The sequence below is a fragment of the Cherax quadricarinatus genome, chromosome 74, assembly GCF_038502225.1.
Source record: "Cherax quadricarinatus isolate ZL_2023a chromosome 74, ASM3850222v1, whole genome shotgun sequence".
Lineage (NCBI taxonomy): Eukaryota > Metazoa > Arthropoda > Malacostraca > Decapoda > Parastacidae > Cherax > Cherax quadricarinatus.
Genome location: NC_091365.1, coordinates 596,919 through 602,500, shown reverse-complemented (window position 1 = coordinate 602,500; position 5,582 = coordinate 596,919). Strand labels below are relative to the sequence as shown.

Below are 5,582 nucleotides of genomic sequence, written 5' to 3'. Positions count from 1 at the left end.
TGGTGGGCGGTGCAGGGTGGGCGGTGCTGGGTGGGTGGTGGGCGGCGTAGGTGGTGGCTAGCCATAACAGGCCTCTCATCTCCTGGAATCCATGCTAGAAATTATATATAAATATATATATATATATATATATATATATATATATATATATATATATATATATATATATATAATATATATATATGTATAATATATATATATATATATATATATATATATATATATATATATATATATATATATATATATATATATATATATATATATATATATATATATATATGTCGTGCTGTCGTGCCGAATAGGCAGAACTTGCCATCTTGGCTTAAATAGCAACGTTCATCTTGCCATATAGGACAAGTGAAAATTTGTGTATGCAATAATTTCGCCAAAATCATTCTGAACCTAACGAAAAATATATATTTGATTGTGCTTGTTTAGTATTAAATTATTGTAAACGTATTTAAAATATATTTAGTTGAGTTAGGCTAAAATAAATTGCTCTTGTTATAATAAGGTTAGGTAAGTTTTCTAAGATTCTTTTGGTGCAAAATTAAAAATTTTTACTCTGACATTAATGAAAAAAATATATCTTTAAACGTATAAGAGAAAATTTCAGAAAGGACTTAATTTTAAATGAGTTCTTGCTAACTGACCAGTTTTACATATTCGGCACGACATATATATATATATATATATATATATATATATATATATATATATATATATATATATATATATATATATATATATATATATATATATATATATATATATATATATATATATATATATATATATATATATATATATATATATATATATATATATATATATATAGAGAGAGAGAGAGAGAGAGAGAGAGAGAGAGAGAGAGAGATAGATAGATAGATAGATAGGTGTGTAATATAAACAGTCTATATTTCTACACATAGAGCTTAATTAAGTAGTAAAATGAATTTGATGGCGGAGAATAATTATGTGACATATACAAGGAATCAGCAGTGTCATCACGTAACATCATGTGATGTGACGTCACGTCATGTGATGGGGTGTCACATCATGGGATACAGCGTCATGACACATTATGATACGTAATTTTATGTGGTGTAGTAGTAGTAGTAGTAGTAGTAGATGTGACGTAGTAGTAGTAGTAGCAGCGTCAGTAGCAAGTCAGTGGTTCGGGACATGATTGACGCCAGTCATGTCTCACCCTTCAGTCCTCACCTTAACAGAGGAATGTATGTCACAGTAGTGTCCACACGCTGTGTCACCACACATACACACACACACAGTGTAAGTTTACTACAGAGAGAGAGAGAGAGACGCCTTATATCTGTATATATAAGCGCAACGTACGTATGTGTCCGTGAAAAACGATTATTTTGTCAGTGAGAGAGTTGCTGAGACAACACAATCTTCTATATTTTTGAACGTATTTCTATATTTTCTCTTGATCCCCGTCGCCCACCTCCTCCCATGGCATACCAACGTTCTAGTTTGATTACATATAACGTTAAAATCACAGAGGAAAGTACAAGAACTATAATTCTCTTACGAAAAAGAACGTATAACTAGAACAACAAAGCGACGTCTAGCAACTCACACAGTCGTCGATACGTATGTCTGGACACGCTCGGATATTTTGTTTCTCAATCCATTTACTTACTGTTTCTCACTGCTGTTATTTTAGGAAAAAATGTAATTAATAGAGAATACGAAGAATGCAACGATGGGTCAATCCATAATGCAACTTCCCATTGACCCATTGACTGAAGGGATTCCAAACTCATATAATAGAATTCTGTTTGTCTGAAAAGCGATTAGATTGTATATAGATTATTCGCCTCTATGCTCCCCTTTGCTTAATTATATATAAATTCCCGTGTTGTTCACATTATTAATGGATATAGGAACTTTTGTTTACATATATAAATTGTATCATGTACCTGGAGAAATAAAGATTATTATTATTATTATTATTATTATTATTATTATTATTATTATTATTATTATTATTATTATTATTATTTATTTATTATTATTATTATTATTATTATTATTATTATTATTATTATTATTTATTATTATTATTAATTATTATTATTATTATTATTATTATTATTATTATTATTATTATTATTATTATTATTTATCTGCGTATTTTAAACATCTTATTGCGTATTTTTAAGTTTTCAGATCCACTTCATTATTACACAGTCGCACATGATCGTTAATTATATATCGTGTACGTCATTCATACGTATTCCTATGCGAAACGTTGGTACATTTTTAAGTTTCAGAGTTCCAAGTATGTGTGTACGTATGAACGAGAAGTACGTGTATCATTCCGGTTAGTGTGGTGATCGAGAGAGGGAGAGAGAGAGAGAGAGAGAGACAGAGACAGAGAGAGGGTGAGAATGAGTGAGAGACGAGGGATTGAAGGTGTCTGTATGATTGTGAGAGTACGTAAGAATATTTGAGAATAAAAATGGAAGAAAATACGTAATCAGGACTTAATTTTAAATGAGTTCTTGCTAATTGACCAGTTTTACCTATTCAACACGATATATATATATATATATATATATATATATATATATATATATATATATATATATATTGCGGTGCAAAAAATATCTGTTTCATAACTTTACGTACGTACGCCACTCAGTAGCATCATTAATTTACTACGTAACGTCACGCAAGCCATTTCTGTTTCCGGTCTAAGTCAGACTCACCACTACTGTTGCATCGTCATGGTGACATGACCCTAGCATCATTGCTGAAGTGACAGATTGTCTTGGAATACTCATTAAGAGTTTTAGATTGTCGTTATCAAGACTCGTTTAGTGTGACGTCAACTTTTCGAAATCTGTCGTATAATTATTGTGTTCAATTTTATAAAGTATTTGTATCAGTAATTTAAAATGGAATTTATACTGACAGTAATAAACGGAACTTAATAATTGATACAGGATAATTACCAAGATTTGGAACATGGCTAATGTAGTTCCAATATTTAAAAAAAAAAAAACACGAAATTTGTTGGAAAATGTAAAAAATTGTGAAACCCTGGAAAAAAGGAACGAACAAACATTTGTAATACGGGTAGAAACGTTCATCATTACACGTTCATATGCGGATGAATGACCATAGACTCACGAATGGAGGTAGGCGCTTATAGCAATCTTGTATACGACCTTTAACCCACTAATTATACATTTCGCCCTCTGTAAGTGGTGTATCTGGGTGTGTTTACAACCAGGGAGACAGATCGACGGTGCGACACGTTCTCTCTTGAAGACTTCTAAGAATATTGACCAAGAATGGCCTTGACCATTAGGAAAATTCTTATTGGTGATGGATTAGGTAAAATGAATAATAATTCTCTCGTTCCAGGAATACTTATTAAGTAAGCGGTGTTTAAACGTGAAATAACGTTTTTATTGTTAAAAAAAACGCAGTTTGACAAATATGACTGGTTGATGCTGCTATTGTCTCGATTATCATAATGACATGTGACTAATATCATTAATACGTGGCTGTGATGTAAGTCATTATGTTACTGATAGGATATATCATGGGCAGCCTCTGACACGAAAGATAGTGTGTTAGAATGTATATATATATATATATATATATATATATATATATATATATATATATATATATATATATATATATATATATATATATATATATATATATATATATACATGTATATATGTCGTGCCGAATATGTAAAACTGGTCAATTAGCAAGAACTCATTTAAAATAAAGTCTTTTCTAAAAATTTTCTCTTATATGTTTAAAGGTATATTTTTTTCATTAATGTTAATGTAAAAATTTATAATTTTGCCCCAAAAGAATCTTAGAAAACTTACCAAACCTTATTATAACAAGCCTAATTTATTTTAGCCTAACCCAACTAAATATATTTTAGATTTGTTTACAGTAATTTAATATTAAACACAGTGAAATATATTTTTTTCGTTAGGTTCAGAATGATTTTGGCGAAATTATTGCATACAAAATTTTCACTTCTCTTATATGGCAAGATGAGCGTTGCTATTTAAGCCAAGATAGCAAGTTCTGCCTATTCGGCACGATATATACATACATATATATATATATATATATATATATATATATATATATATATATATATATATGTGTGTGTGTGTGTGTGTGTATTGGTATTTCCATTGATGTATGTTTCAGATTGTTGTCACTTAGTAGTCATGATTCGGGATTGAGGGTCTGACCTCCTCCTACCAAGACGGGGGGACTGACAACGTCAAAACTACTGCCTTTTTTACTGTATCCTGTGTCATATTTGTCGTCGTAAGGACAAACATTTCGACAATAAAGATAACCAAGTGTTGTATATATATATCTTATTCGTTTTGATGAGTAAATTAGATTTATTATTATTATTATTATTATTATTATTATTATTATTATTATTATTATTATTATTATTATTATTATTATTATTATTATTATGCTAAAACGCTAAACTTGTAAGAGTTACGGAACATCCGGGGAACGCAAGTTAATGAAATTTGATCTGAGGAAAGGGAAGATAGCTCCAGTTCTGTGAATCTAGAGCCCTTCATCAGTACCAAGGCGCCTCACGTCTAGACTGTACCTGACGCATATTCTATCGTACCAGAGAGCGTTTTTAATTTACGTTCGTCTCTCTTTTACCGTCTATCTCTCTCACTGTCTCCTTCCGTGTCTCTCTCACTGTCTCACTCACGTTTACCAGACATTAGACGACTGTTACAAAAGCTGACATGTTTGAATTTCCTGAGAGGATGCACCTACTGGTTTCCCCTGTACCAATACGTATCCCGTGTGTGTATATATATAGCACGTACAGCGGCTGCCTTGAGTCCAGAGTCACACACCGTCTGACACTTTGTGAGTAGCTCTCACCAAGACCCCCCCCCCCCCGCCTGATTCCTCTATCATCTGGTTCAACTTCCAAGTTGAAACCACCTTCTTCTGACAGCTGCTTTATTGTCTTCAACTTCTGCTCCTACTGATAGCTGTAACCATCTTCGTCTGACACCTGCTTCATCTCCATCAGCTTCTGCTTCTTCTGACAGCTGTTTCATCGTCTTCTGCTGACAACTGATCCAGCTGTCAGTATGCAGACACAAACATGCTTCAAGTCTCTAGATGACGAAGTAACAACAGTTTCCGACATCGAAGACAAGGTGGGTCACGCCCTCCACTATCAGTATATATTCGAACGTAGAACTTCCCCTTGGGAGATGGACTTGTGGGAAGACGGGGAGTTGCAGAGGTTCCAGGTGGATCTAAAGAAAGTGGATCGTCTGTACCACGTCCACTGCTACGACGACAACATTTCAGGAAGCGAGTACGAACTAATGGTACGTATGGCGTACAAGGGTCGTCCTATTTTCGTGGAGATGACGGCTGGATGCGACTTTACAGGTTTCGACTGCGAGGGAGGAGGAACTATATACATTACCTTCAACGCCAATCTCTTCGTCAAGACCATCGGGACGAGGTACAACGAAGATCTTCTGCTCAGTTCGCTTCAAGAA

General features: G+C 32.9%; 1 long non-coding RNA gene across 2 annotated transcripts in view; it reads right to left on the bottom strand.

Annotated features, from left to right (window-relative positions):
• The window catches only part of LOC138854908 (uncharacterized), a 7,033-nt gene extending 5,644 nt beyond the window's left edge, over nt 1-1,389 (bottom strand). Inside the window, exons 1-2 of one of the 2 annotated variants that reach the window (XR_011394066.1) lie at nt 1,228-1,389; nt 1-94 (exon numbers count right to left, since the gene is read on the bottom strand). The exon at nt 1-94 is cut by the window's left edge and continues 62 nt beyond it. This is a non-coding gene — a long non-coding RNA (uncharacterized lncRNA). The remainder of the gene's footprint in view (nt 95-1,227) is intronic. The other variant, XR_011394065.1, reaches the window with a different exon arrangement.
• Nucleotides 1,390-5,582: the final 4,193 nt, after the last annotated feature.